The sequence below is a fragment of the Balaenoptera acutorostrata genome, chromosome 16, assembly GCF_949987535.1.
Source record: "Balaenoptera acutorostrata chromosome 16, mBalAcu1.1, whole genome shotgun sequence".
NCBI classification, from domain to species: Eukaryota; Metazoa; Chordata; class Mammalia; order Artiodactyla; family Balaenopteridae; genus Balaenoptera; species Balaenoptera acutorostrata.
In genome coordinates, this window is record NC_080079.1 from 6,198,067 (window position 1) to 6,225,785 (window position 27,719).

The window sequence follows — 27,719 nt, forward strand, 5'->3', positions numbered from 1 at the left end:
GACTGCCGAACCAGAAGTACAACTCAATCCCCTGCTTGTAGAAAAAGCCTTAGAAGTAAAAGTTGTATTTTACAGAATAGGTGAATGGGGGTTCCTTCAAATGTCCAGGGTATTTTAAAGTACTTTTTTACAACTTGACAGAGTCTGGGGAAAAAAGAGGCTTAAAACTAAAGTGTTTGGAGCTGCTGCCAATTGAAAATGAATCACAAATGAAGATAAATCACCCCTGAGCATATAATGTGGAACAATGGGAAAATATTATCAGAATTGTAAAAATCTGATTTGCATGCAACTTTTCAGAAACAGAGCTTTACAAGCATGAATTGAAGCAGGCAGACATACGCACGTAATGGGAGGGGGATGGGGGGGAATCAGTCTAAGATTCCAAACATGTATGTCAGGAGATGATTATTGGATTTGAAAAAATATGCTGTGTTTTACAAAGTATTCCCCCCACCAGCTCTTTCTGTGCCATGAGGGATTCCAAAGGGCGTTTATAAAATGCACTAACTACCAAGACACCGTAGAGCGTACCAACAAGACGATTAATCGCACGACTTACTACGTATCTGTTGCTCTTTTTTATTCTGCACATGTGCTGTCACTAACCCGTATAGTAATCTCGCAAGCGTTCTTTCTCCATTTTACAGATGAGGACACGATTCAGAAAGGCTTACACAGCTTGCCCCGGGCCACACAGACAATGAGTACCAGTCAGGGTTCAGACTCAGTTTACCCTGGCCTTAAACATATCTGCTTTTCCAGGGGCTTGCCGGGGCCTCCCAGGCAAGTGAGGGACAGGACTGAGCCACTTCCTGTCGCGGCCTCTACGTGTCCTCCAAAGAGTAGACTGAACCTTGACCCGGTGCACGCAAGCTTGTCAGGTGGAAGACATGTGGCCCCAGATAGAGACGCTGCAGTTTCGAACAGAGTCATGTTTCTACGAGATGGGAGGACACCATTTCCTGAATGACGTTTTTTTAGAAGACAGTTTTACTTCCTAGTTATGATTTTTCTAATCGACCTATAATTCACATCACATAAAATTCACCCTTGTAACGTGTACAGTGTCAGCAGTTTTTACTATTTTCACAAAGCTGTACACTCATCACCACGATTTCATGCCAGTACATTTCCATCATCCCCCCAAAGAAACCGCATACCTATTAAAGTCACTTCCTGTTTCCCATCGTCCATCTCCCCCACCCCCTGGCAAGCACTCATCTTTCTGTCTCTGTGGATTTGCCTATTCTGGACATTTCCTCTAAATGGAATCATACACCATGTGGCCTTTCGTGTCTGGCTTTTTTCACTCCGCCTGTTTTCAAGGTTCAACCTTGCTGCAGCGTGGGTCAGAATTCCATTCCTTTTTTAAGACTGAGTAATATTCCATTGCATGGATACAGCACATTTTGCTTATCCATTCATCAGTGACTGAAGGACATTCTGAGGCCACTCTAAATTTTGTTCCAAAGAGTTCGGCGTAAGCCCCAGCAAACCAGCAAAGTAAGGTTGTTTGCTCTGAAATAGAGGCATAGCAGTGACCTAGCGGCAGCTGCAGCAAGTAAAGCAGAGGCTGCTCATTGCTGGTGAAATAACATTGAAGATCCTGACCTTCCAGGACCTTCCAGGCTGGTATCCTGCTGCCAGCTGCTCGCTTACTGGGGTCCAGCCGCTCTTCTCTCAGTTCTCAAATATGTGTCCTTTCCATCTCAGGGTCTGTTCTCTGCCTGGAAAGTTCTGCCTCCAGCTACTGCCTGCCTGACTGCCTTCGGGCCTCAGCCTAAATATCGAAAGAAGACAGTTGACCGCTGTGTCTGAAATAGGCCAGCCCACCCCTTATTTTTTTCCTCCTGCTCCCCTTTCTTTTCCTTTACAGCAGATTTCATAATTTATAACTGTGTGTCTCTTTATTTTATGTCCACCTCCTCCATTACCTGTAATCGCCATTGACAGCACGATTTTTGTCGTTGTTACTTCATCTCCAGGGCCTGGCTGGATCGATATGTGGACTCAGTCAGTATCCACGTGGGTACCTGCATCCAGGACAGTGGTCCCCAGAGTAGCAGCAGCGGCAGCACCTGGGAACTAGTGGAAATGCCAGTTCTCAGGACCCACCCATGACCTCCTGAGTCAGAAACTCTGGGGCCGGGGGTCAGCAATCTGAGATTTAACAAGCCCTCCAGGTGATTCTGATGCTTACTCAAATTTGGAAAGCACTGGTGTAGGAAATAGCCCCAAATTCACTCTAATTACTGCCCATGGTGTTACAACCTCCCTCTCCAAGTCCAGCCTTTCGGGCCCAGTACGTGGCCCAGAGAAGTAGGAGAGATTCCTAAGACACACGGTGAAGGTGGAAACAAATATGGCGCCCGGGCCTCCTGCACAGCGTGGTGCTTCCTTCCGTGCCCGTACGGAGCCCGCAGGGTCTAGGAAATACGTGCATCTTTAGACTTTTGCCATTGGCCGCCCCCGAGGCTGGAGAGTTCTGGCCCTTTCCCTGGGACAGCATCTTCAGGACATTTGTTGGGTGCTGGTTGTTCTCTGGAAAGGCTCAGAGCGGGTGTGGAGAGGCAGGGCGGTGGGGATGCTAATTGTGGTCCCTTAATTGTGCACACCTGCTGTTGAAACGGAAATTGACCCCATGTCAAGTATAGTGAGAAAACCAAAGCTCATTTAGCGCCAGGATGTCAAATCCTTCCGAAAGTTCCCTCCAGGTGGTGGCCGATGTCTGGCCTTGGGGCCTGCGTCAGCCCAGCCCGAGGAGCGGGAGCTGCTCCCCCGTGGGGTTGCTCTGATGTCTCAAGCAAGGACATGAGCCCCTCCAGCCAGCCATGGGGAGTGGGTTGTCTCCATGTCACAGCACTCGACAGATCCCTAGGGGCCTCTGACACTCACCCCAGAGATTTCCTGACATCAGTAACTCTGTTTAAATCACAAACATCTCGTCGTGCCCACGAAAGCTCAGATCACAGAGCTCAGTTTCTCTCTCCTCTTAGGGGCCGACGTCCACCATCCATCACCTGCACCCACAGTGTTCACCACTGTGCCGTCAAATGAGTGTTTACAAAGGGTGTGTGACTTGTGTAACTCTTCTTCAGCTAGTGCAGAGTCCTTAGAAGTGGACACCCCAGGCTTTGTCTGAGTGCGAGGTGCTGAGCCAGGACTCTGCCTTCGGGCTGGTCCCTGCAGAGCAGATGGGACGCCCCCTGCTGGGGGGCGTGTGTGCCAGCGGGCAGGGTGGACACGTGCCAGAACAGGCCCGGCACGGGGGTCTGAGCCCGCTCGGGGCAGAAGCCGGGGCGGGTGCTCTGGAGACGTGCTGCCTGAATTGGGCTTAGAAGGGTGGAGGAGGAGGACAGGGTGGGAGGCACCAGACAGCAGGGACACCCAGCAACTGAGTGTAAAATCCTCGGTAAAATCCCGGTGCCCCTCCCACACAGCCCCCACCTGCCCACCTCGGAGGGAGCTGCTGGCCTTTCTTTAGACAGGGACCAGATCCTTATTGCCATTAGAAAATCCGTGGGAGGGATGGACTGGGAGTTTGGGGTTAGTAGATGCAAACTATTACATTTAGAATGCATAAACAACAGGGTCCTACTGTAGAGCAGAGGGAACTACATGCAATCTCCTGGGGTAAACCGTAATGCAAAAGAATAGGAAAAAGAACGTATATATGTGTACAGCAGCAAATTAACACAACATTGTAAATCAACTATACTTCAATTAAAAAAAAGATTAAAAAAAAAGAAAATCACGAATACGTGATCAGACAGTTCCAGATGAAGTAAATGGTCCTCTTCAACCTCACAAGGTTTCAGGAGCCCGGCACGGAGATGAAAAAGTTGCAGCCACGCGCTACATCCCTCCTTAGATCCACGGGGAAGAATTCTATTGTATTTCGTCCTTTTCAGATGACCTTTGTTTCCTCATAGAGAAAATACAGAGCGAAATAGTTACTGTATGCTTTAAACTAACTTCTGAAAAGCACGTGTCACACCCCACAGCCATTATCTTAGAAACATGGTGTCTGTTCCCGGTGAACAGAAGCTCTGAGTTACCCATTGGGCTGGACAGCCCCATTGGTCCAGAAGATGGATGGTTGGAAATCCAAAGACAGATTTTGCAAATGCAGTGAGAGGTGGCCTGCCGATCCTGTTGATGAACTTTTCAACAGAGCTTCACTGTTACATTATGTCTCAAAGGAAAGGCTGTATCTACCCATGCCCTCTCTATTGGACGTAATAGCACAGATTCACGGAAAGTGATATTTTTCCTATGCAACTTCTATCTCTGTAGTTTTCCTGTCCTACCTCTAGCTCAAAAAACATTGTTAAATTATGTGTGCAAGTAATGCTGTTTGAATTAGTTCGGCATCAAGTTAGTCTTTCAACTGACATTGTTGCTGGGATTGTTTCTCCTCTACCCCCCCCCCCCCAAAAAATAATTAAAAAAAAATGTAGACACAGTTTTTACACCTTAATTTTGGTTTATTTCAGCTCCCAAGGTGCCCACTTAGTCAGTGTGATCAAACTCATAAAACCTGAGGCCTAAATATTTTAGTCCTGGAAACCTTCTATTTTATCTCTTTGTCTATGAATAATTCATTTGTCTGCATGGCCTCTGAAGCAAATCCACTTTATAAAAGAAAAGGGGGAAAAATGTAGAAGGGTAGAATGAGTGCCAGTGAAATTTCAAGTTTGACCTCAGAAACCAAGTTAAGATTTTTGAGGGAGAAAAGGAGTTTCTATTTTTTGTGACTCTTTACCAAGCAGATAACTACAGGTTTTTGAAATGAGCTATTGACTGGAAGAAGTAGTGACATCGATATTTAAGCATAATGCCACACAGATTCCTATTCTAGAGAGTAAATTCCACGTTCTTGTGTTAATTTCTAGAATGTTCTATATATTTTGGGGCTTATATCTTAAACTTTCAGATTATAACTTAAAATACCGTGGTAGCAAGAATTTTGAAGGATCTCCTTTTACATACTACGTGGACTCCTGAAAAAGAACGAAAATTGAATTCATACAAATAAAACCATCTTAATGCCTTTTTAACAGGTATGCTTTGGAGGAGCATCTTTTGTGTAGCTAACTTTGTCCTTGCAGACCAGCAAACCAGCCAAAAATTCCTGTAGCGTTCTAATAGCCAAGGCAAAGAATAAAACAGTGGGCTATGCATTTCTCATAGTCCAGAAAAGGGAGTCAGGCACTTTGAAGAAGATCTCCACATTAAATACACCAAGAGGGTATTTCTTTAAAGAGTGTTGGGAAGTGTGTTAGTAAATGCAGTGGCTAATGGGAGGCCAGGGCGAAGGGCTGTGGGAGAGGTTTGCTGGGCGCCGGGAAGTTTTATCACCGACACTGCCTAGAATTGCCACGCACGGCCATAATAAGAAGCAGAGTGGTTCTGGTCAGTTTGAATTGTTTTAGATTCTCTGCAGACAACGCCCGCTCTTGCCTGTCCCAGGGCGGATGCTCCCATGGCCACCACCCCCGGAAGGGCCCCTTCCCTGGGCCTGGGCGATGCCACACCCTGGGGTTCTCTCCCTCCTCTGTGATCTGATGTCTCCCTAGGCCCTCCCAAGGCTCCTCCAGGCTGGTGCTCTTCAGGGTATTCCTCGGCTGCAGTCTCCTCCCTTTCTACACTTGTCCACATGACACACAGACCTGTGTCTCTGGCTCCCATTTCTCTGGAGTTCCAGAACAGTCCAGAAATCTCTGGAAACCAGATTGTCCATGCTCAGCTGTCCCACAGGCACTCAGACTCTGTAAATCCAAAACTGAGCTCGCGGTTTTGCTCTCCTTACCCCACCTTTATCCCTGGGGCCCCCATCTCAGGCTCCGGCATCTCCATCAACCCGTGGTCCAAGCCGGATGCCCACGAGTCAGCCGAATCGGCCCGTGCCTTTCCTCCGTGCACCGGGTCCTGCTGGTGCCGTCTTCGGCATATCCCTTGATTCCCTCTCTTGTCTCCACTGCCACTCACCCGGTCTAGCCCCATCATCTCTCCCTGGGAGCTCGGCCACAGTCTGCAGGCATTCTCTGCTTCTGAATCGCAGATGTGTTCTTCATCCTCCCACAGTGATGCCTCCTCACTCTCAGGATGAAACCTAAACCCCAGCACTGCCATCAGCCTGCCTGAGCCCCTCGCACGCCAGCCCCGGCTCTCACTTCCCTGCCTGCCTGACCCCGAACTGGGCATGTCCCCTGAGCTGCCCTTGCACACACCACACTCTCTGCTGCCCCCTTGGTTTGGCCACATCCTGCCAACATGCAGGTCAGCCATCGCCTCCTCCCGTTTGTTCCCCTCATCTGCATCCCTCTCTCACCTGCATCCCTGCCTCACCTGCATCCCTCTCTCACCTGCATCCCTGCCTCCTCTTTATCCATTATTTTTCATGTAAACCAGTTGTTTTTAAACATTTCTTAAAACAATAGAGCCCTTTCCTTCAAATGAAACCCAGGGCAGAAAGTGGGAGGGGAGCAGTAATGGACGATGAGGCTGGAGAAGGAGGTGGATGAATCGTTACAACGTTTATCAAGCGTGATCTGAGCTGAACATTGCTCTACGCGTCCACAGGCCTTGGCCCTTCGATGCCCCATAGCCCAGTGGGGCCATTCAATCCCGTCTCGCAGATGAGGACACACTCATGCGGGAAGTTTACATAACTTCTTGAGGAAGGTCAAGAAGCCGGTGTGTGCAGGGCCTGGGCTCAGAGCCACGTGGGCCGACCCTGAGCCCCTGGACTCGCCCCTGCCCCGGGCTGGGTCACCACGCCCTTATCAGATGCTTCTCGCATCTTGAGCTTGTCCTGTTTCCCTCCAGGTGTCTTTTCTCTTGCCTTTGAATGACCACGTTTGTGCTGTTCTTGTGTCCCTCCCTGGAGGTGATGACTTCCTCAGGCTCGCCCTGGCCTGGGACCCACCGACCAGTGGTGGCCGGGCCTGGACTCAGTGGCCCTGTGGAGGGACACCGTCCCCGATCCTTCCCGTCCCAGCTCCAGCTCCCTGTCGACTCCTGCCCTCTCCTCCAAGTCCATCCAGCCTTAGTCACAGGCTGCCTGGCCTCAATTTCCCACCCACCTGCTTCTGCACCTGTGATTTGAGGGACTTCCTTTAGGCACTGAAGCCCTCATCCGGTGACCTGTGGACAGACTATCCTGGTTATTTCCTGGGGTGAACATTGGCGTCATCAACCCTCCCTCTTTTGGGAATTATTCCTGTTTTCCAGAGCTGGCTGACCTACCACCACACTTGGATCTCCCTCCCCCTTCCTTTCAGAGATGGAGGAAAATACAGATCGATGCTTTAAAGACTCAGCATCCTAGCGGGCCAGCAGAAGCATGGATAACCAAGTGTGTTTCTGTGTCCGCCAGGCCAGGCGTGTCTTGAATTTTGATACTACCTGCACCGTATTTTCCTTCATAGCCTTCACAGCACTCAGCCCATTATTTGGCAAAGACCAGCTACTCAAAAGATAATAAAAGAGTCATACTGTTGAACTATAAATGATATAATTCGATCTGGTTTCTAAGCCTTTGTTTGTATGTTGGATCGTGTGGTTTACATGCTGTGAAATAACAGAAAATGTTGATATTGATCTCTGCCTCCCCAGTTCCTGACACGGGGCTCCTAAAACCTTTGTAATTTCTGAAGTGATAAGCTACTAGGAGCACCTCTTGTTCTAATATTTGGCCTTTGGCTCCAGTTCCTGAAGCAGAGTTCCTAAATCCCTTGGGATTTCCTGGGTGATAGCAGTGTCTTTTGTTTTAAGTGAGGCAACTCTGGGTGGGCTCCTGGATGGGGGCTGGTCACCGGAAGGACCAGGCCGTGATTAGAAGCTTGGAATTTTCAGCCCCACCTTCGTTTCCTGGAGAGGGAAGAGGGGCTAGAAATGGAGTTAATGACTGATCGTACTACGTGATGAAACCTCCATAAAAATCCCAATAGTAGGGCTTCCCTGCTGGTGCAGTGGTTGGGAGTCTGCCTGCCAATGCAGGGGAGATGGGTTCGATCCCCGGCCCGAGAGGATCCCACATGCTGTGGAGCAACTAAGCCCGTGCGCCACAACTACTGAGCCTGCGCTCTAGAGCCTGCGAGCCACAACTACTGAAGCCTGCGCGCCTAGAGCCCGTGCTCCGCAACAAGAGAAGCCATGACAATGAGAAGCCCGCTCCCCACAACAAAGAGTAGTCCCCGCTCGCCGCAACTAGAGAAAGCCCGCGCACAGCAACAAAGACCCAACACAGCCCAAAATAAAAACAAATAAATTAATTAATTAAAAAAAAATCCCAATAGTAGGCGGTCCAAAGAGCTGCCGGGTTGGTGAACCCATCCACATCCTGGCGGGGGAGGCGCACGTCTCAACTCCCCAGGGACAGGACCCCCTGCACTCAGAGCCCCTACGCACCTCACCTTACATGTCTCTTCATCTGGCTGTTCGTCTGTATCCTTTATCATATCCTTTATTATAAAATAAACTGGTAGATGTAAGTAAGTGTTCCCCTGAGTTCTGTGAGCTGTACCAGCAAATAAATCCAAGGGTGGGGGGTTGTGGGAACCTCCGATTTGTAGCTGAGTTGGACAGAGGTTATGGGTAACGTGGGGACCTTCGACCTGTGATTGGCATCTTGGTGGGGGGCAGCCTTGGGAGACAGAGCCCTTCACTTGAGGGGTCTGAGCTAACTCTGGTTACTGTCAGAGCTGAATTGAACTGTAGGTCTCCCAGCTGGTGTCACAGAGATTCGCTTGGGGGGGGAAAACCCTGCACACCTGGTGTCAGAAGTGCTGAGTGTCCAGTCGTGTGAGAGTCAAGAGAAGCAGGAGTGTGTTCTTCCTTTATACGTGCAGGTGTTTGTACAGATCATCCCCGCTGCAGAGTGACATCTGCCTTTGTGTATTTGGAGCTGGCAGCAGCAATTTAACTAGCTTTCAAACAAACCAAAATCGCACAACCACTTAACGTCTGATTAAAGAACAGTTTTGAGTTTCTGTTGACGTGCATCTTATCGTAATGGCCATTATTTTTTCTTGCTACAAATGCAACTCCTGATAATGACATAAAACCTAGAAAACATGGAAAAGAAAAAAGAAAAAAAAGAGAAACGGCACATAATCTCATCCCACGTCAGTGTACTTCCTTCCAGCCTTTTTTCTATGACATGCTTGAGCTTGTGACTAGTGGTTTGCCTTGGGTAGGAAGGGTGTTAGGTGCTGGCTAGCTGGGGAATGTCTGTATTCAGCCTGCTGTGGGTTATCAGACCCTTCATGGCTTTTCTCAGGAGGGCTAGCTACCGCTGGCTTACACCTTCTTTACAGTCAAATAGGTGTGTGTTTATTTTCTCATCTTGCACCTACAAAGATAACAATGATATGTGGCCCCTTGCTTAATCTCTTCTCATTTCTTTATAGAACCTTTGGGGATAGAATTGTGTATAAGAAGGATCATAAAACACCAAGTACAATGTATAAATACAGTTGCCACTTACCTCTTTATCTGTGGTCCTAAATCAAATACCACTTTACTGCAGAATAAATGCAGTTCTAATACAGGCAGGGTCACCTTACAATATGCTAGTGAGGGGAGCCCCTGGTTAGAAACACTTGACTCACAAGTGCTCAATAATTACAGACTGTTCTCCTTTCTGCTGGACTTTTGGGGCTCCTGGAGGGCCAGGCTTCATTGTTCTAGGGTTTCCTGTGTAAAGAGTCTGTCTCCTGCGTCTCCACCCTCTCCCTCCTTCCCAGCTCCTAATGCAGCACGTGAAATATACCAGCCTTGAAACTATGCCTTTCTCCCCGCCCACCTGAAACACGTGGGCCCCGCAGCGCCTCTTCACGTGGTCTCCTCCATCTCTCTCCATCCCTTCTCATCCGCCTCCACCGCGCCGTCAGCCTGGATCTCTGCTACTTCCATTCACATGATGCCCCGTGACCTTTCCTGGTGCCGACCTTTGTGAACTCGGCTGCGTTTGGTACCGGCCCTGTTTCTCCTTCTTCAGAACTTCTCCTCACCTCACTCCATGACCCCAGGGCTCTCCTAGTGCCCTCTGGTCACCCTCGGGGCTTCTTTCCTGCCTCCTCCTCATCTGCCTCTCCCTTTCCCAGGTCCCAAAGGAGGGAGCCCTGGGGTCTGCCCTTGGCTGTATCCTTCTCATCCCACACCCTGTCCCTGGGGACCCGTCCTCTGGTGTGATTTTGAACGCCCACCTCTTTGCTGGTGAAGCCCAAATCACATGCCTGGCCCACGTCTGGCCCGAAAGCTCAGCCCCCCGGCACCTTCAATGGGATGTTGGAGGTCTCTGCCCAGATGATGTCCACGCACTCCTCAGATGCAGCAGGAAGAATCCAGACTCCACGTCTTTGCCCCACAGGCTTCCTCGCCCGTTTCTCTGTCTCCACTGGTCATCCCAGTACCCCCCCCCCACCCACCCACTCGGCCCTCTCACCCCATCCTTTCCCAAAGTCCTGTGGATTTTACATCTTAAGTAATTTTTATGTTCTTTTCCCTCCGTCTTAGTCCTACTACTATTTTCTTAGTTCCAACCTCAGCCGTTTTCACCTGGGCCGCGGAATAGCTGTCTGACTGTATAGGAGGCAGTTCTAACACGATTGACCTGTTTTGCTTTCAGCGTGTCAGCTGATGACCTATTAGATGTGCAACATGAGAGACAAAATTAATGAAAGGCTGACACCTAAGCTTTTTGGAATCTGGAGGCGGTAGCAGAGGAGGGAAGGAGGGAGCAGCGTTTGGTTTGGTTTGGTTTCAGTGGTGTGGATGTATACGTTTCCTATTGCAGCTTGAGCAAATTATCATAAACTTAGTGGCTTAAAACAATGCAAATTTATGATCTTAAAATCCTGGAGACTGTAGGAGAGAATCCTTGCCTTGCCTTTTCCAGCTTCCAGAGGCTGCCTGTGTTCCTTAGCTCTTGGCCCCTTCCTCCCTCTTCAAAGCCAGCAGAATATCATCTTCTAATCTCTCTCTCTGACTCTGACCCTCCAGCCTGTCTCTCATAAGGACCCTTTGTGATTACATTGGGCCACCCAGATAATCCAGGATAATATCTTGTCTCATGTTGCTTAATTTAATCCCATTAACAAAGTCCCTTTGTCAGGTTAAGCAACACATTCATAGGTTCCAGAAATCAAGACATGGACATCTTGGGGAGGGGGCTTTAATCAGCCCATGACAGGGGATAATGGGGTGAGGGGATACTGATATCAAGAGGTTCTCTTGTCTGTATGAACTCTACAATGTCTGCTAGAGATTCAAGTGGAGATGTCAAAAAGGCAATCGGATATAAGTCTGGGATTCAGGCTGGGCATCAAAGAACATACTTAGAGTCTAGATTGAGTCACCTAAAGAGAGAAGATATGGAAGAAAAGCAGGACAAAGACCAAGCCCTTGTATCCCTCTGTATCCCCAACGTGCTGAGGTGGAGAAGAGGAGGGGGATCCCACAGAGAAGAAGGAGAAGGGGCAGCTGGGAGGTGGGAAGGAAACTTGGACCCAGGCAGTGCCTGTTGCAAGAAGAGGAAGGGAGGCGTCCTCAGACACCTGGGGATAGTCGCTCACCTTGATACCCTGGGAGTGGAGACAGGAGTCCCACTGCAGCAGGTGAGGGCGGGAGTGAAGGACGAGGAAGTAGACCCAGCAAATCAAGACAGCTCTTGGAGGAGAGATGCTATGAGTGGGGTGCGAGTGAGCACTGGAGACAGAGACAGTTCTGTTTAGAAGAGGGATGTTATTGAAGCATATTTGTATGATGAGAAGGACCCATTAGCTTGAGTCGTTTGTCTACTAATATCCTATTTCTGTTCCCCTTATTTCCTCCCTCCTAAGATTTTTAAGTTCCTGGAAAAACATCACTGTTATGAAATGCTGGGAGAAGAAGGTAAAATGTTCCAACACAGAGAAAATAACTCTGTAGCAAACGTTTAATAACCTCGGCTTAGTGGAGTAGAATGTCCTATTCTAACAAATCCCAGCCTATAGTAGGTTGAAGAAATATTTTTTTTAAACTAAAGCTACTAAGGTACGAGAATATACAGATTTATTGTATGTGGTGGGCAAAAGTCAGAAGAGGACTCATGGAGGATACTTCCGTTGACAGAGCAACGCATCAAAGAATTCCTTTTGAATTGATGTCTTACATTCTTTTTTTTTTTAAGGATTTTTTTCTTTTTAATTTTCTTTCTTTAACTTTCTTTTTTTTTGAAGTATAATTGATTTACAATGTTATGTTAGTTTCAGGTGTATAGCAAAGTAATTCAGTTATACATATATATCTATTCATTTTCAGATTCTCTTCCCCTATAGGTTATTACAAAATATTGAGTATAGTTCCTTGTGCTATACAATAGGTCTTTGTTGGTTATCTACTTTATGTATAGTAGTGTGTATATGTTAAGCCCAAACTCCTAATTAACTGCCCCCCTCCCGCTATCCCCTTTGGTAACCATAAATTTGTTTTCTATGTCTGTGGGTCTGTTTCTGTTTTGTACGTAAGTTCATTTATATCATTTTTTTTAAGATTCCACATAGAAGCAATATCTTAATACAATGTTTTTGGTTGCTAAAATTCAACTAACAACCTTTTAAAATGCAATCTTTTGCAACCTACATGGGATGCAATCCTCTTAGATTTTATGTATGTCCTTCCTCAACATAAAGTTAAAGGAAAAAAAAAAACAACTCTAAAGGATATGAGTGCAATATTTAATTAAATAACAATTTAAAGCTTACGGATATTAAAATATAAAAATCAAGGGCAAAGAGCGGAACATACACTGGAAAAAAGTATTGTCAGCATAAATATAGTCAATATATAAAGAACTTTGCAAATCAAGAAACTATTCACACTGAAATAAAACTTGACTTAGGACAATCACAAAGAAAGTACAAATGATTAATGAATATATAGGGAAATATTCAAATTGATTTGTGCTTGAATGCATATTCAAATGAGGGGCTTGTTTCATTTATCAGATCAGCAAAGATTAAAAAGACTCCTAATTCAGTGCTGATGAGGTTTCGGGATAATAGGCGGACTCTGACATACATTGGAAGAATGGAAATTAGGCACTTTTTGGTAAAGCAGTTCGACAATGAATATTAAGACTATTAAACATATTTATACCTATTGATCAGCAATTTTACATCAGGGATTTATTTTAAGGAAAATAGCTACTGTATTCCACATTGTATGCAAAAGGATATTCATTACCAGGGGAGGTAATGGGTGAAGGGTGGATGGAAACTTACTCACCTCTGGACCTCCACCATCTGCACCCTGCACATGAGGTACAGATGTGTGAACGGACCATGACAACCCAACGCTGGATGATTACACGGAGGCCACAGACACCTGCCCTGGGCTTGGAGAGACAGGACCAGGCAGTGCCCAGTGAAGGCTTCCTGGAGGACGTCACATCTCAGCCAAAATGGAAAGGCTCAGTCGGAGTTGGCCACGTCTAAGGAAGAGGTAGGATTGGCAGGGCCCAAGGATGTGGGTTGGCACACTGGGGGTGAATACGATGCTGGAGAAGCACAGTTCCTGGGCTGCCATGCACGTGGACCACAAGGGTGTGAACCAGGAACAGGCCACGAAGGTCTTGGAAGGCCTGCTTTCACTCTTCAACAGTGAAAGCAAAAGAATGAAATCAATAAGAGACGAAAAATCTTGTCTCAGTTCCCTCCGCCGTCACTGAACTGCCCTGGAGCCCGCGGGGAGGGCGGCCTCACTGAGGCTGCCGGCTCTGGAGGGGCCCCAGCGGCCAAAGCCGTGGCAGTCCTGGGGACTGCGGACTGGCCATGTGGATGACAGGCTCTTGGTGCTCCAGCCACGCACCAGGGCTGTGCCTCTGAGGTGGGAGAGCCAAGATAAGGACACTGGTCCACAAGAGACCTCCCAGCTCCACGTAATATCAAATGGCGAAAATCTCCCAGAGATCTCCATCTCAACGCCAAGACCCAGCTCCACTCAATGATCAGCAACCTACAGTGCTGGACACCCTATGCCAAACAACTAGCAAGACAGGAACACAACCCCATCCATTAGCAGAGAGGCTGCCTAAAATCATAAAAAGGCCACAGACACCCCAAAACACACCACCAGACGTGGACCTGCCCACCAGAAAGACAAGATCCAGCCTCATCCACCGGACCACAGGCACTAGTCCCATCCACCAGGAAGCCTACACAAACCACTGAACCAACCTTAGCCACTGGGGACAGACACCAAAAACAACAAGAACTACGAACCTGCAGCCTGCGAAAAGGAGACCCCAAACACAGTACGTTAAGCAAAATGAGAAGACAGAGAAACACACAGCAGATGAAGGAGCAAGGTAAAAACTCACCAGACCAAACAAATGAAGATGAAATAGGCAGTCTACCTGAAAAAGAATTCAGAATAATCATAGTAAAGATGATCCAAAATCGTGGAAATAGAATGGAGAAAATACAAGAAACGTTTAACAAGGACCTAGAAGAACTAAAGAGCAAACAGTGATGAACAACACAATAAATGAAATTAAAAATTCTCTAGAAGGGATCAATAGCAGAATAACGGAGGCAGAAGAACAGATAAGTGACCTGGAAGATAAAATAGTGGAAATAACTACTGCAGAGCAGAATAAAGAAAAAAGAATGAAAAGAATTGAGGACAGTCTCAGAGACCTCTGGGACAACATTAAACGCACCAACATTCAAATTATAGGGGTCCCAGAAGAAGAAGAGGAAAAGAAGGGGGCTGAGAAAATATTGAAGAGATTCCAGTTGAAAACTTCCCTAATATGGGAAAGGAAATAGTTAATCAAGTCCAGGAAGCACACAGAGTCCCATACAGGATAAATCCAAGGATAAACATGCCAAGACACATATTAATCAAACTATCAAAAATTAAATACAAAGAAAAAATATTAAAAGCAGCAAGGGAAAAAAACAACACACAAGGGAATCCCCATAAGGTTAACAGCTGATCTTTCAGCAGAAACTCTGCAAGCCAGAAGGGAGTGGCAGGACATATTTAAAGTGATGATGAAAGAGAAAAACCTACAACCAAGATTACTCTACCCAGCAAGGATCTCATTCAGATTTGATGGAGAAATTAAAACTTTTACAGACAAGCAAAAGCTAAGAGAATGCAGCACCACCAAACCAGCTTTACAACAAATGCTAAAGGAACTTCTCTAGGCAGAAAACACAAGAGAAGGAAAAGACCTACAATAACAAACCCAAAACAATTAAGAAAATGGGAATAGGAACATACATATCGATAATTACCCTAAATGTAAATGGATTTAATGCTCCAACCAAAAGACATAGACTGGCTGAATGGATACAAAAACAAGACCCGTATACATGCTGTCTACAAGAGACCCACTTCAGACCTAGGGACACATACAGACTGAAAGTGAGGGGATGGAAAAAGATATTCCATGCAAATGGAAATCACAAGAAAGCTGGAGTAGCAATTCTCATATCAGACAAAATAGACTTTAAAACAAAGACTATTACAAGAGACAAAGAAAGACACTACATAATGATCAAGGGAGCAATCCAAGAAGAAGATATAACAATTGTAAATATTTATGCACCCAACATAGGAGCACCTCAATACATAAGGCAAATACTAACAGCCATAAAAGGGGAAATCGACAGTAACACAATCATAGTAGGGGACTTTAACACCCCACTTTCACCAATGGACAGATCATCCAAAATGAAAATAAATAAGGAAACACAAGCTTTAAATGATACATTAAACAAGATGGACTTAATATTTATAGGACATTCCATCCAAAAACAACAGAATACACATTCTTCCCAAGTGCTCATGGAACATTCTCCAGGACAGATCACATCTTGGGTCGCAAATCAAGCCTGGGTAAATTTAGGAAAATTGAAATCGTATCAAGTATCTTTTCCGACAACAATGCTATGAGACTAGATATCAATTACAGAAAAAAATCTGTAAGAAATACAAACACATGGAGGCTAAACAACACACTACTTAATAACCAAGAGATCACTGAAGAAATCAAAGAGGAAATCAAAAAATACCTAGAAACAAATGACAATGAAAACACTATGACCCAAAACCTGTGGGATGCAGCAAAAGCAGTTCTAAGAGGGAAGTTTATAACAATACAATCCTACCTTAAGAAACAAGAAACATCTCAAATAAACAACCTAACCTTACCCCTAAAGCAATTAGAGAAAGAAGAACAAAGAAACCCCAAAGTTAGCAGAAGGAAAGAAATCATAAAGATCACATCAGAAATAAATGGAAAAGAAATGAAGGAAACTATAGCAAAGATCAATAAAACTACAAGCTTGTTCTTTGAGATGATAAACAAAATTGATAAACCATTAGCCAGACTCATCACGAAAAGAAGGGAGAAGACTCAAATCAATAGAATTAGAAATGAAAAAGGAGAAGTAACAACTGACACTGCAGAAATACAAAGGATCATGAGAGATTACTACAAGCAACTATATGCCAATAAAATGGACAACCTGGAAGAAATGGACAAATTCTGAGAAATGCACAACCTTCCGAGACTGAACCAGGAAGAAATAGAAAATATGAAAAGACCAATCACAAGCACTGAAATTGAAACTGTGATTAAAAATCTTCCAACAAACGAAAGCCCAGGACCAGATGGCTTCACAGGCGAATTCTATCAAACGTTTAGAGAAGAGCTAACGCATATCCTTCTCAAACTCTTCCAAAATATAGCAGAGGGAGGAGCACTACCAACCTCATTCTATGAGGCCACCATCACCATGATACCAAAACCACACAGAGATTTCACGAAGAAAGAAAACTACAGGCCAATATCACTGATGAACATAGATGCAAAAATCCTCAACAAAATACTAGCAAACAGAATCCAACAGCACATTAAAAGGATCATACACCATGATCAAGTGGGGTTTATCCCAGGGATGCAAGGAATCTTCAGTATACGCAAATCAATCAATGTGATACACCATGTTAACAAATTGAAAAAGAAAAACCATATGATCATCTCAATAGATGCAGAGAAAGCGTTCGACAAAATTCAACACCAATTTATGATAAAAACCCTCCAGAAAGTAGGCATAGAGGGAACTTTCCTCAACATAATAAAGCCATATATGACAAACCAACAGCCAACATCGTCCTCAAAGGGGAAAAACTGAAACCATTTCCACTAAGATCAGGAACAAGACAAGGTTGCCCACTCTCACCACTATTATTCAACATAGTTTTGGAAGTTTTTGCCACAGCATTCAGAGAAGAAAAAAATAAAAGGAATACAAACTGGAAAAGAAGAAGTAAAGCTGTCACTGTTTGCAGATGACATGATACTATACATAGAGAATCCTAAAGAGTCTACCAGAAAACCACTAGAGTTAATCAATGAATTTGGTAAAGTAGCAGGATACAGAATTAATGCACAGAAATCTCTTGTATTCCTATACACTAATGGTGAAAAATCTGAAAGTGAAATTAAGAAAACACTCACTTTTACCATTGCAACAAAAAGAATAAATTATCTAGGAATAAACCTACCTAAGGAGACAAAAGACCTGTATGCAGAAAATTATAAGACACTGATGAAAGAAATTAAGATGATACAAATAGATGGAGACATATACCATGTTCTTGGATTGGAAGTATCAACATTGTAAAAATGACTCTACTGCCCAAAGCAATCTACAGATTCAGTGCAATCCCTATCAAACTACCCCTGGCATTTTTCACAGAACTAGAACAAAAAATTTCACAATTTGTATGGAAACACAAAAAAACCCGAATAGGCAAAGCAATCTTGAGAAAGAAAAACGGAGCTGGAGGAATCAGGCTCCCTGACTTCAGACTATACTACAAAGCTACAGTAATCAAGACAGTATGGTACTGGCACAAAAACAGAAATATAGATCAATGGAACAGGATAGAAGGCCCAGAGATAAACCCACGCACATATGGTCACCTTATCTTTGATAAAGGAGGCAAGAATATACAGTGGAGAAAAGACAGCCTCTTCAATAAGTGGTGCTGGGAAAACGGGACAGCTACATGTAAAAAAATGAAATTGGAACACTCCCTAACACCATGCACAAAAATAAACTCAAAATAGATTAAAGACCTAAATGTAAAGCCAGACACTATCAAACTCTTAGAGGAAAACATAGGCAGAACACTCTATGACGTAAACCACAGCAAGATCCTTTTTGACCCAGCCCCTAGAGAAATGGAAATAAAAACACAAATAAACAAATGGGACCTAATGAAACTTAAAAGCTTTTGCACAACAAAGGAAACCATAAACAAGACAAAAAGACAACACTCAGAATGGGAGAAAATATTTGCAAATGAAGCAACTGACAAAGGATTAATCTCCAAGATTTACAAGCAGCTCATGCAGCTCAATATCAAAAAAACAAACAACCCAATCCAAAAATGGGCAGAAGACCTAAATAGACATTTCTCCAAAGAAGATATACAGATTGCCAACAGACACATGAAAGGATGCTCAACATCACTAATCATTAGAGAAATGCAAATCAAAACTACAATGAGGTATCACCTCACACCAGTCAGAATGGCCATCATCAAAAAATCTGCAAAGAATAAATGCTGGAGAGGGTGTGGAGAAAAGGGAACCCTCTTGCACTGTTGGTGGGAATGTAAATTGATACAGCCACTATGGAGAATAGTATGGAGGTTCTTTAAAAAACTAAAAATAGAACTACCATACGACCCAGCAATCCCACTACTGGACATATACCCTGAGAAAACCATAATTCAAAAAGAGTCATGTACCAAAATGTTCATTGCAGCTCTATTTACAATAGCCACGACATGGAAGCAACCTAAGTGTCCATCAACAGATGAATGGATAAAGAAGATGTGGCACATATATACAATGGAATATTACTCAACCATAAAAAGAAACGAAATTGAGTTATTTGTAGTGAGGTGGATGGACCTAGAGTCTGTCATACAGAGTGAAGTAAGTCAGAAAGAGAAAAACAAATACCGTATGCTAACACATATATATGGAATCTAAAAAAAAAAAAAATGGTTTTGAAGAACCTAGGGACTAGAAGGGAATAAAGACACAGACCTACTAGAGAATGGACTTGAAGATACGGGGAGGGGAAGGGTAAGCTGGGACAAAGTGAGAGAGTGGCAGGGACATATATACACTACCAAATGTGAAACAGATAGCTAGTGGGAAGCAGCCGCATAGCACAGGGAGATCAACTCAGTGCTTTGTGACCACTTAGAGGGGTGGGATGAGGAGGGTGGGAGGGAGGGAGATGCAAGAGGGAAGAGACATGGGGACATATGTATATGTATAACTGATTCACTTTGTTATAAAGCAGAAACTAACACACCAGTGTAAAGCAAGTATACTCCAATAAAGATATTTTAAAAAAAAAATCTTGTCTCAGAGCATTTACTAGAATAGAAAGCAGAGCTCCACCTGCACCTCAATCATGAGCATGAGAAGGGGCGAGGTTCCCAAGGAAAATGTGAGCCTAGCCAATGGCAGAAGAGAGGGTGAGTGGAAGGTTGGGGAGGGGCCGGAGAGAGAGAGAGACAGAGTGCATACATATGGGGAAAAAGATGGAAAACATCTGTAAAGTGCTAATTAGTCTTCTCCAGGTTATATTATTGGGAACTTGAAATGGTCTGCTTTATAATTTTTCTCTATTTAATATATATAGCTTTTATAATTCTAAAAAAATTGAAAAACTATTACTTATAAAGTCATTACAATGAATAAAAGTTTTAATACACCTAACACAATTTATCCTTCAGCCAGTTGAGAAGGGACAGCACCTGCCAAACCCAAAATTCAGCCGAGCAGCCACGGGAACCAAACAAGACTTGGATTTGGTTTCTACAGACGTTTTCTCAAAAGGAAAATTAAGAGCGTACAGGTCAATTAAGAGTATTTGCCTCTCACCATCCTTCTCTGTCCATCATGGGTCCCTGCCTGCCTCCAGGGCTGGGGGATACTCAGAAGGCATCCATATGGGTGGTCACTTGAATAAGGAAACCCCTGGGCTCCGTGTTTCATGAATATGGTTATCCCAGGGGTTTTTTTTCTTTTTTTTTCCTGGGCAAACAGGGGAATCACAGAAAGGTACTGGACTTTTTCCTTCTTCTTGCAGTGGTTTTGAATGGTCTCTAACAACCCTTGTATGCACTGTCAATAAGATTTTTGATCTCAAAAAATATTCTGTGTAAATCCCACTCTGCATAATCACTGGACTTACAAATAGATTTATTACATACTTGCAAAGAAGACAGCCTTTTTCATTTAAAGAACAGAGGACATTTGGACGCAACAGAAGAGCCATGCATGGATAGGCAGGCTGGCCTGTCTTTACTGTAGATTGTGATTTATGGGCAGAAAAAATGAATTTGAAGCCCACCCTTCCTCCTGATAATCCCAACTTGAAAGCACCATGAGGAAGGACAAATTTGTGTAACTAGGTATTTCATTTAGTATGAAATTGTCCCGCATTTCTCGAGTATAAAAATACCCTACCAGAAACATGATTTCTAATTATCTGGTTTCATTCTAGTATGAAATAGACTCAAGAGGAGGATGTTTTCCATTTAAGTTTTTCTAAAAAACATGTGTTTAAAAAATATGACTAAACCATCTTAGGGTTTTATAAAAATTAAATCCTTCTATCTGAGCCCAACATCATCCATTTGAAGTTACTTTTCGGAAATCTGTTTTGCTTCTGTTCCTTCAGCTGCCTGGTCCTTGGGCTTGAATGAAATGATCTCTTGGAATCTTGTATTTAATAGAAGTTGAATGGAGGAAAACTCTTAGGTTGCATATTTAATGGAGCAAAAAGTCTCACGTTCTAAGTGTCAGGCTTTCATTCATGCTAATTGTTTGCTGGCAGTATACTGGGGCATTCTTAAGACTTTGTAAACTTTCAGTCAGCGTTCATTTGCCTTTGCCAACAGGACCTGGGCAGAGTTGGGGCAAGCAGGGGTCCCAAGTTGTCCATTGGCAGGCTGCCCCAAATCGTCCATCTTTCGTCTGCCTTTCAAGGGGGGTGCTGGGAGAGTCTGGGGTGGTCCTCAGCCCGCTTTTCCTCTCCTGGCTTGTGGAAGCTCCTCCCTTCCCAGACCATAGGCCCTCACGCAGGGGTGTCATCACAGGAAGGCGCCCTCCCACGCCTCCCCCAGGGACCTCAGGCCTTAGAGAAGTGTGACGGGTGGGGCTCTGCCGGGCTGCCAGCCCTCTGTCCAGGACTCTTCCTCTCACCCTCCTCCCTGCTTCCAACTCTCTTTCAGCCTCGTAAAAGTATTGTGATTTTTGTTGTTGTGCCCCTTTGTTTTCTTAGCTTTGTGAGGTTGTCAGTGGGATTGGTCAGTGGGGTCCCTGGGAAGGAAGAGTGAAAGGGCCTGAAGGCATGATGGGAGACTCTCTCCAAACCAGTCGCTTTTTGCCAAGAGATAATTGCCACTAAGAACCAGTGCTTCTCAAACTTGAACTTGCCTGCACATTACTAGGGATATTGTTAAAATGCAGATTCTGAATCAGTAGGACTAGGGTGGGACCTGAGATTTTGTGTTTCTGACAAGCTCCCAGGTTGTACACAGGCTGCTGGCCCATGCTTTGAGCAGTAAGGTTGCTGCTTACAAAGTGTGCTTTACTTGAAAGTCAATGAGATAATCCATGCAAAGGGCTAAGCCAAGGTCCTGGTATGTAGTACCTACTTAATAATGTGCTTGAAGATGATGATGAAGATAATCGTAATGGTGGTGATGGTGCTGGTGAAGATGATGGTGAAGATGATGGTGATGATAATGATGATGGTAGTAATGGTGGTGGAGGTGGTAGTGATGGTGGTGATGGTGATAATGCTGATGATAGTAGGAAACATTTATCTTTATAAAAATATCATCAAAGAGAGCAGAAAACAGGAATTCGTTCACCTCAGCCAGTAAAGGATGTGTTCATATTTCTACCCAAGAATTTAGTACAGTTTGAAAGCCAGCCCTAGTTCTTTAGACCGTCAGTTCTAGAGGCAGAAACCAAGTCAGTCTTTGTTATCCCGGATCCTGGCACCTGGCGAAAGTACCAGGAGCAGAGTAATCCTTCAATCAATGTTGGCTACTGTTTTCATTTACTGAGCACTTACTATATGCCAAGTACCCTACATGTTTTTTTTCTCATTTTACCTTCACAACAAACTTGGGGGGGGGGGGAGATTATTAATCCCATTTTACAGATGCAGAAACTAAGTCTTGCCCAAGGTCACTCAGTAAGTGGGGGGCAGAGCTGGAATTCAAACTCAGGTCCACCAGATTCCACCATGTAGTGTGTGTCAGTCTGCTTGAAGGACCCTCAGACTCTCCACCCATTTGGTCAGCAGACAAATGGGGCTGCAGGATGGCTGCAGGGCAGTGTCTTCCTCTCCACCCAGAAGCTCCCACCAGGCAAGCAGAGCGCTCACCAGTCACATCCATGTGCACCTTTGTCCTCCTTTCGCGCCCGCTCGTGTCCCTGGACTCATCCATCCATCCTCCCCACTTGGTCCTGATTCCGTCCTAGAGAGATGTGGTCAGGCAGACATCCAGGGGCTGAGTAACAGCATGGGACCCGTGGGAATCACATGGAGCTCTTCGTTCCGACGGCCAGCCGTCGTCTCTAGTGCATCTCTGCCACGTGTACACAGAGCATGATCCTGGCTTGCAGGGACTATGTGTGCCAGGTGCCCAGGTCTGCAGCGGGTCCTCCGCGAGATACGCCTCCCTGCTGGCCTCCGAGGGTGCTCAGACTGAACCCCAGCTGCCCATTTCAGGTTTCAGGGAGAACTTCACTCCGCATCCCAGTTTCTGTTAAAGTTATGAAAAGCTCCAACTTCGTTCCATGTGGGAGGCAGGCTGGAGTTACTGGGCAGTGGACTCTTACATCCTGTTGTAAGGTTGTTGGAACGGTCGCTCTGGGACCCCGGGAACTCCCAGCTGCAATTCCAGAAAGCTCAGAGAGGAGCACGGTTCCCGGCCTCACTTCCATGCACTGGGGTTCGTAGGAAGACTTTTGCTCCTTTCGGTGGTAAAAGCTGAAAATGTACAGAAATCCCAGCTGGTTATCAGACTGGCAGATAAGACCAGCCTGCTTTGTGAAGGGGGCGCCCCCACCATCATTTTGCACCCTGAATGTGTGCTTGCTTCCCTACCCCGTGTGTGAAACCTGCAGGTCTCCACCCACTTATTCGGAGAAGCCCGGCTCCCGGCTGAAAAGTAAAAGCCAACTAAATAATCAGGCAAGATAATACGAGGGTCAGGCGCGTTCTTGTCCTGACCTTACACCCTGTTGCTGTGTGATCTTGAACATGTTTCTTTACCTCTCTGGACTTGTTTCCTCACCTATAAAATAAGGACACTTAACTAGAAAACTGTGCAGAGATCAGTCAGCTTTGAAACTCTGTGACTGCCAGATCATGTTCCCTGAGCGTGTGACATATTTTTAAATAGTTCCTTTCTCATCATTTCACCTCCGCCTCCTTGCTTTGTAACCTCAGAATGGGACATACAACTTGTAAATCGTGCTTTAACAAATGCAACCAGCTCTCATCCTCCCTTTTCAGGGGTCTTGGGCCAAGCTAGGAACTTTCTTTATCCCCAGAGAAGCATCCCCCTGACCAGGATAGCATCTCCTGAAAGCAGTTGGAAGAGTGGAATCAGATGTCCCCTCCCTCCCCTTGGGGCGCTTCCTTTCTAAAGAGCTGCTTCTTGCGCCCAAACCTGAGTCACAGGGGGCAGGAGGTGCCTGAAACAAAAGTCATCCGTATCCGCGTGGAGAGGGAGGCTGGCTGGGGCTGGATTGGATGTGGTGCTTCCCTGATGCCCAGTTTCCCCCTCGTAATTGCTCCCTTATCTCCTGCTGCAGCAGCCTGCCCGGGATCCTCCAAGGGCCAGCTGGCCAGGGGCTACAGAACACCTCCCGAAGCTCCCCTCCCCCAGCTGGGCTGGCCGGCCCCCTCCCCCGTGACCCTCCCTGCCCACTTTCCCATTAGACGCGAGCGGTAGAAGACATCACAGTGATGGCGCCGTGGCCGTCTAGAGCCGAGGTGGGTCAGGGAAGGCAGGAAGCAGAGGAGCCCTGGGGGTGATGTGTTGAAATCTGGCCAAGGTGATGGGCTAGAGACTGTGGTGTGAGAAGATGCCCCTGGGATCTTCCCTTGTGACTGTGTCAGGCACCCCATTCTAGAACCTTCCTAAGAGCTGGAAGACCCACCTTCCATCCTCCTGACTCCTGTTCCTCCCTCTCCTGCCTGGGCCAGTTCTCAGGGCCTGCCTTGGAGTGCCATGTATTATGGGAGAGTCTGCGGGGTCCGCTCTCCAGAAGGGCCCCAGGGAATAGGGCTGGGTCCCCAGAAACCGCGGGCTCCCAGGTCCAGAAAGGCAAGAAGGAGGCCCCGTGCAAGGAGGTGCCTGGAGGTGGGAGACGTGTCCACCAGGGCTTTTCTCTTTCCTGGGGTTCTCCTCTGTCACAGCCCCAGCTGGGAGCTGCAAGGCGCTGTGACAGAATGGGGGTATCTGAACATGGGGTGACCCCAGCCCCAGGGGGATGGGGAAGAAGCAAAGAGGGAGGCCCCTCTGGCGGGGCTGCCCTCATCGGTCTCGTATCAGACCTCTCTGTGTGTGACAACAACTGGGGACCGTGACACTGGGGTCACCCAGAGGCCCACCCAGAAGCTGCCTGTCCCCGTGCCCTCCCCAGCCCCCAGGACCCCGGATGTCCAGAGCCCACAGCCTTAACTGGGGTGGGGTCATGAGTAGCCCTCTGAGGGCACAGTGCTGGGTTCACATCTGGCCCCAGACTGTCAGCCAGCCTCCCTGAGGAGTGGTTTGTCGTCAGCAGAACTGAGCATCTCCCCGCAGGATGCAATGCGGGCTCTAGGAGGAAGCGGTGGTACCACCGTCAGCTTTGGGCCTCGTGTGGAGCAAGGGCCCAGGCACCCTAGTTGTTACCATGACACCCAGAGCAGCCACATTCACCCCACGCACGGCTCTCCTCTCCCACCAGACTTCGGTGCTCGCACCCAGGCTTAGTCATTTTGACCAGAGGCCGTGGGGTGTTTCCCTGAAGGCCGCGGCCCGCGTGTGTGCGTGGCTCTGCAGTAGTCAGCTCGCGCCTACACTGCAGAGTGATGAGGAGGGAACCCGTGGCCGCTTTTCCCGCAGTGCCGGGTGCACGCTTGCGGTGCAGCCGAGGGAATTCTCCCAGCACTGCTTGCTTGTACCGTCCTCTCTCAGATTTGAGTCGTGGCTTTTTTTTTTAAATTAATTTATTAATTAATTTATTTATTTTTGGCCGTGTTGTGTCTTCGTTTCTTCGCGAGGGCTTCCTCTAGTTGCGGCGGGTGGGGGCCACTCTTCATCGCGGTGCGCGGGCCTCTCACTGTCACGGCCTCTCTTGTTGCGGAGCACAGGCTCCAGACGCGCAGGCTCAGTAGTTGTGGCTCACGGGCCCAGTTGCTCTGCGGCATGTGGGATCTTCCCAGACCAGGGCTCGAACCTGTGTCCCCTGCATTGGCAGGCAGATTCTCAACCACTGCACCACCAGGGAAGCCCAAGTTGTGGCTTTTTAAAAATTGTATATACGTACCTAATAGAGTCTCAGCTCAGACATTCAAGGACGTTTAAAGTGGAAAGCTGTTCTCCATTTTACTGCATGTGATATGTATGGCAAAGACAGACCGCAGAATGATTTCCGTGGAGAAGTATCACCCATTCTCAAGTAGTATTCACATTCCCAGGGCTGATAACCTCAGCTGATCTGCAAGAACAGAAGAGTATGACAGGCAGAAGAGGAAATGTGAGAAAATCTTCCTTGAAATCAAGTTTGAATCTATGTCAGAGCGTTATACTTTAGACTTATTAAGGAAGCAAGAATTACTGGATTACATCGTACAAGGTTATTCAGAATTGTGCGCATTATAGGCAAACTGCCTCCCCCCAGATCTAAATGGAAGGGCTTGTGAAAACTTATAAACGGTAAATTGATAGAAAAACTGGCAGAGGCAAAATGAAGAATGTTTTTTTATTTGAATAAAGCATTTGCGGGAGGTGTGCCAGAGCTGCGCTTTCTGAATCTCCGGGGAACGGAGCAACAATTAGTAAGTATGATGGATCAGCTGACAAAGGCTTTTCTTCCTTGGCTCTGTGTGAAACGATGGAAAATTTCTTATTGCAAGTCTAATTTCCCAAGAAATCGGAGTGTGTATTGAATAAAGGCTCAAGTCTCTAAGGAGAGTCACAGAGCAACTTGGGATGGGAGAGTGCGTGCACACAGACGGGAAGGCTGCATGCTTTATATCTGTAGCCTCTCACACTAGGAAAGTGTGAAAGTACAGATTCTCAGCAATCTCTGCTATCACCGACCGTTCCTGAAAACTTGAAGTCCCTACCTCAATTCCTAGCTTCTTTATGGTTAGAAAACACCCAGAAATGCAGGGGCAGAATGGAAGCTTTAGGCGAGCGTCTGGATCAGCGTGCTGGTCAGACCCACTGAAGCATCCGCCGTCGGTGGGTTGGTCAGACACCAGCCTGTTCTGTGGCTGCTGGGACCCGGGCACAGCTCTTTGTAAGAAGAGACGTCGTAAGCCTGTGTGCTGAGCACTTATTATGAGTCAGGGCTGTGCTCAGCTCTCCTCCAACAGATGGGATTAAGCAGCTCATTTTCAGATGAGGAAACTGACTCACCGTGAGGCTAAGGGATTAACCCAAGGACACACAGCTGGGAGTAGAGCCACGCCTTAGAAACCTGCCAGTTCAATTTCATGTAAGACCTCAGAGGCAAAACGCCTTGGACACGATGCTTTTTTAGGAGGGAGAATGGTGTGCTGACGAAATTTTCCTACCTGGCATCCTCTCTGCAACCAAAAGCTTTATGCAGAAGGCCAGAATATGCAGTCAGTAATCCCAGAGGCTAGGAGCCGATGACCTGTCCCTATGACTGAGTGTTGCCCACCCCCTACCTTGTTTAGAGAATAACATGATTTCATGTAATACCTATGTTGGCATGTGCCAGGCAGCCAGCATCACAGCTCAAAAGAGGCTGAACTCAGCCTCTGAGGACCTCGGGAGACAGCCCTCTGGAGAGGGGGCTTCTGATGGACAGTGGGTGCCCTCTGGGTGGCCCAGGATGAGATGACCTCTTGAGACCCGGTCTGCCTTTCTGGTTCTGAGGGTCTGCGTACGTTCAGTGATTCAGAGGTCAATATTGGCATCAAGAAAAGATGCTGCTCAGCCCGTTTGCTCTTTAGGGAGAATGAGGGCCATCTAGTCTTCCGGGTAAAGGGGAGATTCGATGCCGGGTCTTTGTACTTCACACCTGCCTCCTGCTCCCCCATGGCGGGTGGCGGCCCCTCTCTGTCTCCCCTCTGTGTTGCACGTGAATGGTGAGCAGCAGCTCGCCGGCCAGATTCATTTTCCTTAAGCGGAAGAGAAAAGACAGATGGCGAAGAGTTTATTTTAGGTATTTTAACCTTGTCCACATGTTTTAGCATTATAAAAAAGAGCGGAAACTGGCACATATTAGAATCACCCATAATCCAATAACTCAAGCATAATAATTGTTATTTTATATGTCCCCTTCAGAACGTTTATATATGTGTATATTACATCATAATGTCAACATGACTTGCATCCTTCTTTTTTTT

At 46.3% G+C, this 27,719-nt stretch overlaps 1 protein-coding gene and 1 long non-coding RNA gene across 4 annotated transcripts in view; one reads left to right on the forward strand and one right to left on the reverse strand.

Moving 5' to 3' along the window:
* ADAM12 (ADAM metallopeptidase domain 12) overlaps nt 1-27,719 on the forward strand; it is a 402,635-nt gene that overhangs the window by 154,311 nt on the left and 220,605 nt on the right. The gene's annotated exons all lie outside the window — the stretch shown is intronic.
* Nucleotides 20,503-26,735, reverse strand: LOC130705029 (uncharacterized). 2 transcript variants are annotated; one of them, XR_009005645.1, is made up of 3 exons: nt 26,466-26,735; nt 25,664-25,834; nt 20,503-23,111 (listed from the first exon to the last, which is right to left on the reverse strand). It is a non-coding gene; the product is annotated as an uncharacterized LOC130705029 (long non-coding RNA). The 2 variants fall into 2 exon arrangements; XR_009005646.1 differs by lacking the exon at nt 20,503-23,111 and adding an exon at nt 25,373-25,582.